The sequence below is a fragment of the Zalophus californianus genome, chromosome 3, assembly GCF_009762305.2.
Source record: "Zalophus californianus isolate mZalCal1 chromosome 3, mZalCal1.pri.v2, whole genome shotgun sequence".
NCBI lineage: Eukaryota > Metazoa > Chordata > Mammalia > Carnivora > Otariidae > Zalophus > Zalophus californianus.
In genome coordinates this window covers 4,735,729-4,749,061 of record NC_045597.1, presented here as the reverse complement: position 1 = coordinate 4,749,061, position 13,333 = coordinate 4,735,729, and positions in this window count along the sequence as shown.

The window sequence follows — 13,333 nt, the reverse complement described above, 5'->3', positions numbered from 1 at the left end:
CCAAATACTCTGTCCGGTGCACATTTACATGGGCAATACTAGGGTGCCATCGATCTAAGTCAATATCATGGGGAACCAAAAGGATGGATCGTCATCCATATTCATTTTCCTTGCCGAGGCGCTGTGAGTGTTGGGACACGGGAGAACGGGGTATCTTTTAAAATGGCTAGTCGAAAAAAATAATGGGCAGGATTAAACCAGCCAGCCCTTTCCTCAGCATAATAAGGTATATACTAAATTTTACTCACAGAAATCCTAAGTTCCTAAACACTGTATGCACTGACCATCAAAGCTTGGTGCAGTTTGAGGGCTTGGTTGATCTTTAGGTGTCCTGTAATGTTTTTAAAAGACCATTTGTGTGGGTATATCATTCCGGCACCTTGGATTTCAACACTCTAATCTTTTTTAACTACATATAAGATCTAGAAACTAACTGATATATGTTTTATGGCAAGTTTATCCTTACCTCAAAGCATCTTTAAATAAGCAAAAATTGAGGTTCTGTTGAAGATTAAACATGAAATAAAACTTTTTTCTGAGCTTCGTATCTGAACCCAGCTTAAGCTTTGGAGATAGTCTTTTAATTCTTCTCTCTTTTGATAGCTTAAATATCTTGACATTGAATAAAATATTCTTTTCTCAACCAGTGATGTATGTAGATGAAGATATCCTTGGAAAAATCCCTTAAAATTTTAGAGAGCATTCTTCTACTACCCTCTTATCATGATTACTCTTTTCTTAAATGTAAAACTCCAACATTCTTAAACCAAGTCAGATTTAAATACAACATAAAGTCTGCTTTTGGACATGAGTTTAGGTTCTGGCATTTTCTATCGTATAAATAAATACATGTGGAAGATATCAGAAGTCTGCATTTCTGTTACTCAATAAAAGATGTGCAGAACATGAAACTGAACATATCATATTCTAAATTGAGATGATTCCCTCTCCTTTTTGTTTTGAACCAGTTGGCCGTTTGTAATGAAATATAGATGAAATGCAATAACACAAGGCCTTTCTTTTTATAAGCTCAAAGCGAGGATTTTTTAAAAACTTTAGATAATGTTAAAAGGAATTTTTCTTGATTATCTCTGTTATCTATCTGTCTTTATCTCTATCTCTACATTGAGTGGTTTAAAACCTGGGTGACAGGATTTAATTTCTCTGCCTTCTCATATCTACCCTTTCATTTTTCTTCACTTTGTTTCTTCCTAATTTGACAGGTTTATATTTCTCTTGATCTCTTCTGTGCAAGAATACAAAGCTCAGAAAATGCTTGGCTAGGGAAGCGCACAGGGTCCCTGAGCTAAAAAGCTCACACAGAAAGCTTCCAGGCAGATCAGACTGAGTTTCAAAACAGAAATATAATCTGAGGGCAACTGGCTTTTTCACATGAAAATGGAAAATCCATCAGAGTCCTTCTGCTACCCCAAAAGGAAAAAGGTGGGCCAAGTAGCTGTGTAAGGGATCCAAGGCTGAAATTCCTAAACAGACAGCAACTCTCCAGCTATGCAGCATCCCATCACTGCCCAACCCAGTGACCTATGCACCCCATATGCCTCCAGTCTTGGCACTTTCAACTCAGGTCACACATACTCTTGTTCACACTCATTAAAAGCACCTTGGTTGAATATGAAAAGACCTTAAGTACCTCTTCCAAGAAAAATAAAAAGGGCAAAAGGTATGCTGAAATGAACTATCCTATTTGTTCTTAAAATATATATTCTGTCTTTCTTCTCCCAATTCCAGTGTACTATAATTTTTTACCAACCCCCTTCCCCAACCCAACCACTCCATGTTTATTTTCAGCTTCAAATTTCACATACAAGCCTGGAGCTGAGCTCTGGTGAGCACTCCTGTTATCGACAGACAGGACCATAAAAACTCCTAAGGGAGGTATTTTAAAGCTAAGGACCAACACAGCTACTGAGATCAAACTATTTATAGTTACTGCACACAGTGTGTCTCAGCATCACTTCTATCGACATTCAGGGTCAGATCATTCTCTGTTGTGGGGGGGGGGGCTTGTCCTATATTTTGGACAAGGTAGAGCAGCCTCCATAGCCTCTACTCACGAAACACCAGTAGCACGCCCACCTCTCCCCAGTTCTGGCACCTAAAAATGTCTGCAAGCATTGCCAAATGCCTGGGAGCAAAATCGCCCCTGTTGAGAACCACTGCTCTGGAAACATACCAAAGTCATAGTTACTTAATTCATGTCTGTATGGGAGAAGCTCTGGAATCAGAGATAAAGCCATAATGTTTTCTTTATATTCAAGGAATTTATAATCTCAAAACTCCTCACCTAGAATCACCACCTCATCATACATCTCATTACAGAATTATTTTCAAGAGAACTCTCTAGAAAATCTCTTAACCTCTCTGCCCAATACAAAGTTAAGGGGGTAACTGACAATTATCATTCAAGTCTGATTAATGTCAGAATTTTTCTTCATAATTCAGATAAAAATGTTATTTGTTAACCATATTATTTATTAATCAGGCAACTGTCTGTTCTTTATATGTGGACTCTCAGCCACAATATATCATAAATTAAACTAAATCTATGTGTGTTCATACATATATATTGTTACGCAACTACTGCATGCACAATATAGACAATTACAACAAATAAGCAATTTTAGAAGTCATAAATAATCCCATCACCCATATACAGTCATTATTTCCATTTTGCAGTATCTAACAGTTATTTTATATCATAAGTTCCATTTTAGGATATTTACTAAACCAGATTTTTGAGGATTTAAGTAAGATATATCATAGCATACATATCCACATTTGTTAGATAATAATGCAAATTTCCCTTCAGTGTCGCCTCGTTAATTTTAATCAGAGACACACGAATTCTAATGGTGTCAGAATATTACCCCCTCTTTTCTCTAAGTGTGTGATTGAATCAGAAAGAGGACTAGGAATGAGGAAATCAAAAAAATGAACAAGATATAAAATTAAAGGTCCATTACTCTCAAACAAGGGGAAGAAGCGAAACCAGGCACTGTTGTTTTTATCTTGCTGTTATTCATATCTAGTCAAATTATGCCTCACAAAATATTTCAATGATGCTTAGCAGAAGTCTGATATACTGCATTAAAATAACAGAGGCTATGGAGCCTGCTGTTTTATCTGATTTTTTTATAATTGAGACAGTAATACTTTCTTTCTACAATAGACTATAGTCAATTCTTTGTTTGTAAGTAATCTGGACCTTGCCTTCCTGTAATAGTTCCCATGAATTAAGATGCTTTAAAGTAAAACAACTTCAAGGGTGCATGCCCTCTGAAAGTAAAACCTTCTCAACCAATCCCACCTCTGCTTGCTCTACATGGGTTCTCTACGGGGAGATCAGATGAAAGACCGTGTCTGACCTCATGTAGCTTAGTCCCAGAGTAGAGGAAATGACAAGTCCAGCAACCACAATTCAATGGGGAATGCTCAAGGATTACCAATTTGAGAGACTTGAGAGGAGCCCATCTGATTTTGAGAGGGACAAGGATTATTGGGAGGCATGGCGGGGGGGGGGGGTGCGTTGAATGACATTAGGAAGTATTCTTGAAGAAGACCTCCAATGTTCAAGGACTCTGGAGCTCGAAGGAGGCCAGGGGGAGAATTTATGGGTGAGTGGGCTGCGCTAGAGTGTTGGAGCATGTGGGAAAGGGCAAGGAAGAGATTAGAGAGAAAGGGTGGAGCTCCATCGGGAATCACAATGCATAGTAAGCAAAGGAAATTGGCTCTTCGGAATGTGCTTGGGATTCACTGAGGAAATGTAGATAATGGTTGGAAAGTTCGTTTTCATTAACATCACTGTTCGCTAAAATCAAAATGAGAAATATGTTCCGAGAAGGTGTTAACCAGATTAGTAAATGTTGATTCTTGTTAGCTTATCAGCTCAAATGTAGCATAGTAAAAAGGAAGAGCAAATAGCTTGGCTGGAATGTAGGTTTCATTTATCAGAAAAAGCAGGCTGTGGAGTCTAGAAACTCCTACGTGGGTTTCACCTAAGAGTGTGACTAATGGCACAGAGTAGTTTAATAACACAGGCACATTTCAGAAGGTTGCTGAATAGTACACAGTTGCAAATACATTATATTGAGGGATCTGGCAACAGGATGTGCTTTTTACAAGAGAACACTGCAGAAATGATCTACACATACACCATAGCAACTTTTGCTCTGTTCAGGGTATCATCTATGCTTCTGTCTTTCAAAGAATTCAAAATTGTTACAATATTTGATTAGACTTATTTTCATGGGAATCTGTACTTTTATTCCTATTTAAATGGCTAAATTTGTCATGTATTGGAAGAGAGACAGTTTTCTTACTCTGTTCTTATATTATAAAACATGTAAAATAATACACTGTTGTCATCTCAAACATTTGCCCCAATTCCTTAGAGTTAACATCTGCCAAATAATTTCACCATGGAAAGTGAAATCTAACATCTTCCTTTCTAGTGAGAACCACTACTTGAATATTTCCACTCCAAAAATCAAATATATAACAACCCTGAGATGTTTCCTTTTTTTCATTTTGAATGTCTTCTGGATGCCCCAAAACAGTCACATCCTCTTTGATTTTATTATACACTATTTATATGCCACAAATAAGTGAAAATAAATTAGACTCTTGAATACCTATTAATCTAGAAAGGAATGTTGTGCTTTTGGAATTCATAGATAATGTGCAAATGCTTGACAAGCATATCTATATTTTTAAAAGCAAATTAAACTCAAAGAACTAATAAAGAATAGCCTGCTTATTTATAAAGAAAATAAGATTAAACCTTTAGCTTTTAGGCCTACTATAGTTTACTAATATAACCTCTCTTTGAAGAAAAAGGCAGGTTCTGGCCTCATCAGGTGTCTGAGGACTCTGGTTAATTAGCAATGGTAAATGTGCCAGAGTCTCTTGATAACCTCAAATAACCTTGACTTGATTATTGATTGGTCAAAACTAGAACTTGCTCTCTCTCTGTATACTTCCAATGTGCTGTAGCTCCGTGGTTTCCAAATGCTGGTGGGCACAGAATCAAGTGAGGTCTTAGTAAACTTGGGCCCCTCCCCAGAGACCTGCTTCAGTAGGACTAAGATGAGGTCTAGGGAAACCACATTTTTAAAAGGGTCCCTCTCAGTAACTTGGTAAAACCAATGAACCCTTCTGTCCAAGGTGAAGGCCCCACTGGATGGAGTTTCCAGTGTTGGTCAAATTAGAATATGTACTCTAAACCAAATCAAGATTCATCCATTGGAGAAGGTCATGTTAAGTAATATTTGTGATTAAGAATTAGCACATACAGAGTTATATGCTTCTGTGAACACTTTACATAGAATGCAAATATATTACACCACACATAACATTAAAAACCTGTAAGATCATCATCATCATAGAAACTAAGTTTTCCCCAAACTTCATGCTGAGTATGTGTGTAAACAAACACACAGTTCTGCAAGTAAAAAAGTGACAAAGATAAAACATTTCTTTCAAGATTCACAAAGCAAGGTCCATATGGAGAAATGAACAGAAGTTACTGAGGAATATAAGAGATCTGAACAGTAGGAAAAAGCTGCCTGTTCTAAATAGGAAGATGGTCATTATAAATATGGAAATTCTCTCCAAGTTAATTTACATATACCTGAAAAAAAGTGAGATTATTTTTCCTGAAAGATATCATCCCTCATAAAAGTAAAAGAAGGAGCTACCTTTATTTGAATCCTTACAAAATTTCTCATATAATGGGGGGCTCTGTTTTACTTCAAACTTCTTGTTGGGAAGACACATTCCCCTAAAATAATATCCACTAATGTTGGTTTTAGATGCTTAAAAAGGTTACCCAATGAAGCTGTTACTGCAAATTCCTGACAAGTAACATGGACTGTTGGACTTACTGTCATTCATCATAGCCTCCACCCAGATATATCTTATCTCTTATTCAGCCTTTCTACCTGTAATGAACTTGTTTTCCAAAAATGGATGTGAAAATATCTCTTCATTTATTAAAAGAAATAGTAGTTCACTTCCCACGATACCATTTGGGCGAATTTGGGAGTGGGCAGACATACTGTTTATGTGTGCGTGGTCAGGAGTATTTATTGATACATCCACAGTTGTCAGGCCTTGAGAAACCACATCCATACCTGAGATTATGGCCTATTAGTCAGAGATCCAGAGATCTTCTTCCTATTTAGACACAGGCAGCTTTTTCCTACTGTTTAAGAAAATTTTTTTAAAGAAGGTAAATTCAGTGATTATTTCTGGGATAATGATTCCACAATAGCAAGTATTAGATGTCATTCTAAATAAGGATTTTTAAGATCACAGTAGAAAACAATATGATAAAATGTTCATGTGGCAGCAGTTAGGAATACATTTTCAGGGATTTTTTTTTTCTTTTAAAAGAAAAGAACAGTCCCATCATTACACAAATGGATTCTCGGGTTTGGTACAATATTTCCCAGTGACATTCTCACCGAACCATCCAAGTGCTGCTTGACCATACCAGAGCTCTTTGTTCATTAATCCATTTAACCAGTATATATTGAGTTATACCCTATTTACTTTCCCAGGAATATAAACCTGAACATGTCCTCAACATGTCCTAAATATAGCTGCAATTTGACTATTGACTACCTTCCTTTCTGGTGTTTCCACAATAATGTCTACAGCAGTGACTGTTTAATTGATTAACCATTTAGGGAGAGAGGAATCTCTTTGATACTCTAACGAAAGCTCTGCAGAGTCTCCCCAGAAGAGAGTCTATCTACTCATACACTCAATATCCTGCCTGCAATTCTGCAGGGTTCCCAGACTTCCCAAAACTCCATCCTGAATCATTCACATCAGGTGCGCACTACCTGCTGTAGACCTTCCAGTCCTGATATGTGCCTGTAAGCACTGCCTGTGTTGCTCATACATCTGCCCCTTCTGAAAACAAAACAAAACAAAACAAAACAAAACAAAAAAACACTCTGTTATAAGCTCCTCATGGGGCAGAAAGTCTTTTTGCAGTGGCTGCTGCTCACAGAGGAGCAGCACAGATCAGTATTTATTGAGTGAAAGCAGATATGTGTAAAGAATAATTGACCAGGATCTCACATATCTTCTCCTCTAATACATGCTCCATGAAAGATGCTTATGCCTCTAGGACAGAACTACCCCAGAGACAGCGAGCCACATGCAGCATCAGTTAAGACTCCTTCTATACAAAGTGACGGGGAAAAAATCCTAAACAGGCCCAAATAGAGATCACTTTATTGGTTCATGTAACTGAATAGTCCAGGAGAAAGCCCTCTTTCAGGCATAGCTGTCTTCTTGGGGTGAAAACTGACTTCTCTGCCAATTTTACTGTCTAACTCTCTGCTCTGACTTCTAATTTGTTGACTCTTCTCACATGCAGGTGCTTCACTCATGGAAAAGGAGTGTGTAAGCAGCCACCACCTCGTGTGCTTCAAAGTTCAAGACCGTCAGGAATGATTGATCTTCTATAGCTCCTACAGAAATCCTGAAATGCCCTGTGATTGGAGAGGCTGAAGTCCTGTACTCACTCCTGATCCAATCACTGTAGCCTCACATGATCCTCGTCTAGAGCGGGGCGATCTCCACCCCAGCCAGACACACTGAAGTGAAGAGTGATTGACCTACAAATGGCCATCCAAGGCTGTTATCAGGGTTAGGTAAGTGGATGCACAACACTCCGGAGAAAGCAAAAAGTCTGTAGTGTTGTTCCCAAACATCCAAATACTCTCCTTCCCATCCATACTCCTTCAAAATACACAGGTCTACATAAGTTGTTCTCTCCCTTCTCCAAAAAGAGCCTCCATCAGTGAGGTCTGTTTAATTTGCATGGCATTTATAACAAATCTAAGAAATGAAAAAGGAATATATTGATTTTTATTACCAAAATGCCCAGGGACAGAGCTGGCTTCATAGGCATCTGTATTCAGTCAACCAACATCAGTAAAACTCAGACTCTTTTCTGGGCTCATCCTTCCGCTGTGCTAGCTTCATTGTTAGGGTCCAATTGTGACCTCTGGGAGCTCTAAGGCTAAATAAACTTCCTTTAAATCTCAAGTTTTGAGATGTCTTGCTCCTGCTCAGTGTGTCTTGGTCCTTGGCTCATCATCCTTGAACCAAATCCCTGTGCTCAAGAGGATGGAATGTGTCGAAGGAATTAATCTGAGTCATGTGTCATATTCAGTGACTTAGGGGTGAAGTTCATTTTCAGAAATCTTGTGGGCTGAGGAGAGATCCCCCAAATAAAGTCAGGGTACATTGATGGAAAGAAAAAAGTGGATACTGAGCAGAAAAAAAATTGTTCAAATAATATAACCTACTCTCCCATCTACTTCCAGCATATGACTCCAAGCCCTGGATCTCTGACCAATAGGCCCTAATCTCAGGTATGGATGTGGTTTCTCAAGGCCTAACAACTGTGGATGTATCAATAAATACTCCTGACCACGCACACACAAACAGTATGTCTGCCCACTCCCAAATTCACCCAAATGGTATCGTGGGAAGTGAACTACTATTTCTTTTAATAAATGAAGAGATATTTTCACATCCATTTTTGGAAAACAAGTTCATTACAGGTAGAAAGGCTGAATAAGAGATAAGATATATCTGGGTGGAGGCTATGATGAATGACAGTAAGTCCAACAGTCCGTGTTACTCTTCAGGAATTTGCAGGTTCAAAGCAAGAGTGGGGAGGCTTTAAAGCTAAAATGAGAGAGGCAGCTGAGAGACTGAACAAGCTCTCAGATCTCTTGGGGCTGGAAGGGAGGGTAGGGCAATGTCCAGTAAAGAGGAGAGACCCTGGTAGTATCTCAAGATATCTATCCAAGACAGATGGGAACCTCAACCATTTACACGCTGTACGTAAGAAAGAAGACTAGAAAAAGACATCCCTCATAGGGCCTGAAGCCCAAATCTGAAGCAGTTCAATTCCTGATCAGATCGAGGGGCTCTCTGTCTATCCTAAGGAGCTACCTGGTGCAAAAAGCAAACCTACGGTGAGGACTCTAACATCAGCCAGAGTCTCAAACTATGTCTCCAGTGGCTCATACCAATATTTGAAATGTAATAAAAATGACCAAGAATATCAGGAAATATCATGACAGAATTTCAGGAGAAAAATCAAATTTTAGAAACAGATCTGCAAGAGATACAGAAACTGGAGTATTGGGCATAGAATTTAAAATAATGTTTGACTTGTTAAAGAGATTAGAGAACATGATGAAAAATTTTATCAGAGAACTAGAAACCATGAAGTTGAATCAAACAGAAATTTTGTCACTATAATTATAAAAGTAGAAGTAATAGATGTACATTGTAATATCTGGAACAACTACTAAATAAAAGAAAATGAATGCATTAAAAACAAGCTGGTGTTTTTCTGGTCATCATGAAAATGATGAGATACTGACCATGGGATATAGACCAAAGCCAGAAATCTTGTTCAGTTATAATCTCTAAATTTAGAATCCAGCCTGTGAATGTCCATTTCTTTATTCACAAGCATCCACGCTCAGACCTTTGAATTACAGGTCTCTAATTCAGAGTACACCTCAAGGCAATGTGGATCATTGGCTTGGGGTCAGAAGGCACAGATCTTCCTCTGGCCCCTGAGCTGCATTCCAGAGCCATCCTGACCAGGAGGATAATAGGCTCCTTGTCTGGCAGAAATGAACAGGAGGTGCTGAGATACTTCAAAATGTCTATCCTCTCTGTCTGTGTTTTCTCTAAATTAGCTTAGGACTTCAGCTTTTCTAGCCAGGCAAAATCCCAATGATTAGACATCTAAGTCATTTCAATCACAGGCTGAAAGTAGAGTTGTCATTGTTTCAGACAGGCCAGTGTCAGCCTCCTGACGCTCCTTCCTTCCTGTAGACCGTAACATCCTGAATTTTTCCGACTAAGTTTTCGATGCTTGCCCTCCCAGGTGTATGTCCTAAGTCTTGATATTTACAAGGTATGCTTAACTATCTGTTTTACCTGTTTCATCTATTTTTTCCGGCCCACTGGAATTCTGAGGGTTTTCCCCCCACTGCACGTTTTTCCATGGACTGGAATTAGTTACTATGGGTCATAAACATAACAGCTGATCAATGGACACAAGTTGAAGAGAAGTTTAGAACAAACGGCACTGTATTTGTCGCAGTACTACTATTCTAGTTCAAATATCACCTTCAGGCTAAATACCATCTAAATACCAAATTCTCTGGCATTGTACATCTCCGATTAATTGAATTCGATACTAGAGGTAATGGGTGAAGTGAAGTCATTCTTAGTAAATTCATTGTTAGTGAGAATGTCAATTCATATGACTGTGTTACAAAGTAATTTAACAGTATTGATGAAAAGTAATTTAACAGTATTGTTTAAAAGTAAAAATCCTCATATTCTTTGGTAACCTCTAAAAATCTATTTTTAAAAATAGATTATTTTGTAAAAAATGGCATGTGTGAGATTGAATAAAGTAAAAACATGAATATACTGGTATTTTGTTAGCTTGGGCTGCCACAACAAAATCCCGTGGTCTGGGGGCTTAAACAATAGAAATTGATTTCTCACAGTTCTACAGGCTCGGAAGTCCAAGATCAAGGTGCGATTTGGTTTTTAGGCGAGGGCTTTCTTCCTGGCTGGCAAACAGTGGCTTTCTCACGCTGTCCTCACTGGTGGAGACAGAGAGGAAGCAGGCTTTCTAAGTGTCTCTTGCTGTAATGGCACTAACCTCATCACGAGGACCCTACCCTCTGACCTCATTTCATCTTAATTCCTTTCCAAAGGCCCCATCTCCCAATACCATTCGGTGGTTGGGGCTTCAACAGTACAAATTTTGGGATGACACACTTCAATCCATAGGAAACAGAATATATTGCTTTTAAGTTTATAAAAAATATTTTAAAAATCCAAAAAAAAAAAAAAAAAAAGCTTAATAGTGGTTCCTTCTGAGGCCTGGGTTTGAGAGGCAGAGCGGGAACTTCTAGTTTGTATCATTTAATGAAAATCAATGGGTAATTAACCAGAGATGGGATCATTTCGGCAGCATAATTTTTGAATATGCAAAATATACTTTCTTTATCTCTGTGATAAGAACTTTTTTTAATTATGTTATGTTAATCACCATACATTACATCATTAGTTTTTGATGTAGTGTTCCATGATTCATTGTGTGCATATAACACCCAGTGCTCCACGCAGTACCAAAATATACTTTCTGAAAAAAAAATCAAGTAGGATTGTGAAAGGAATAATGATGATGGCATATTCCACAAAACTAGATGAGTAAAAAATCTCAAAAGACCCCACAAAATGTATGGGTGAGGTCAAACCAGCACAAATCAGTATCTATGGGGTGGGAGTAACAGTACATGAAAGGGCCAATCCACTGCCTATAAATGCTGCAGAAACCACTGTACCGTCAACCTCTACGTGCCCCCAAAGAGGGGGCTCAAAGAGGGGGCAGCGTCTTGAGTTTGGAAGCCTGGGAGGGCCAAGATCTACAGGCACAACTCGGAGCGCTCCGCCTGCTGGCTTCAAACGCTCCTGCGGCAGAAGGAGCCCAAGGGCCCCAGAAGCACCTGCAAATGGTCTAGATGAGAGGCTCATCCTGAGGGACAAGTAGAAAGCGGAAGTCCAAACTGAGCAGAGAAGGAAGACCGGGGAGAGAAGGTTCAGATGGCCCAAAGGGGAGACGCCCAGGAGGAGCAGGTCCCAGAAGTACTGGGAAGCAAAATGAGAGCCTGTCCAGAGGCAGCAAAGCCCACGAGCCCCGGGGCTAGGGCCTGGGGCAGAAGGGAAAAAGTCATCCTGAAAACAACCTCATTTTCAGAGACCGAGGAACAGCTACCTTAGAGAGGTGAGGCCACGTTGTGAATACCCTCAGGCAAACAGCACAGTGGGGAGCCCACAAGCCAGCCAGGAAATGGGGAAAGCCTCCCTCACCCAACCCTGTCATCTCTTCATCTCTAACAACTGAGGAACAAAAAGGGAATATATTCTAATCCATATAAAAGTTAAAAGGAGAATTATAAGGAGAAAGGTAAAAATAATCCTATTAATACTATGACAGATAGTGAAAACACACCAAAAACACGTAGCCACAAAGAGGATGGAACTGTAGCCTAATATTTCATAGCGATCTAGAAGAATTAAGAAAACAATCAAAACCTTGAAGTAACCAATCAAAAGTGACAAAGTTCAGAAACGGTGTGGCCAAATCAAAATGATAATGTATGATTGAATTATTATGTAAACGAGTTCTCAAAAAATTGGTCCCCTTTTGTTCAAAATTGACTGGAAATCTTTAATCCAAATGTTCAGTAAATAGAGTGCTAAGAAACTTCAGCTTTTGAATAACTGGTGAACTGCAATTATTGAAGACAGACCTTGCAAGCAAGAAGACATTGAAAATCACCCTGACAAAAGCAAGAGAGAAAGCGAACATATCAAAGAGACCTCAGATGGTGTACAGAATTTAATTCTGAACTTCTTTAAGTGCAATTTGGAATATCTTGGATGGTGAGAAGAATTTTTGATGAAGTTCCTATTTTAATTAGGTAAATTTATGTTCTGACTGGGACAGAATGAAACAGAGAAGGCCTATGATTTCTGAGCATATAAATTTGGTAAAATATTCAAAAGAGTCATAAATAGAATCAACTGATTTAAAGTGATTTTTTTCTTATAAAACTTGTTTTCAAAGAAAGATGATTTGTATAGAGACTACAAAACAGTACCCGGTAAACATTTTGGTAAAATACACACTTAATGTTTTTTAAAGAGACAAGAAAATTAATCTGGTTAACAGAATTTGCTGTGATCCTACCAGTTAGCTCAACGCCTGAAAAGAGCATTTTCTCAAAAATATTTGGGTTTACAAAGAAAAGTCAATCAGAGATCCCAACAAACAAAATTATTAACCATAAATCAAAATATTGAAACTTTCAGTAAATTTCCAACAAATTATACATAAGATCACATTGAAAAAAAAACAAGAACAAAACAAAACTTTATTTCTGAAAACTACCAGGGACAGACTATTACAAACAGATGTAGGTAAGAAATGATTTTGTGAATATTACCAAGACAAATTATTCTGCTTTTATTATCATTTAACGCTGACAGTCAAAAAAGATTTTAAAGATCTGCTTTAATATGTATTGTTTGTGTCCCCCGGCCCCCAAATTCATACGTTGAAACCTAATCCCCAATGTGATGGCATTTGGAAGTGGGGCCTCTAAAAAGTGATTAGATCGGGAGCACAGAGCCCACAGGAATGGGATTAGTGCCCTTACAAAGAGGCTCAAGAGAGCTC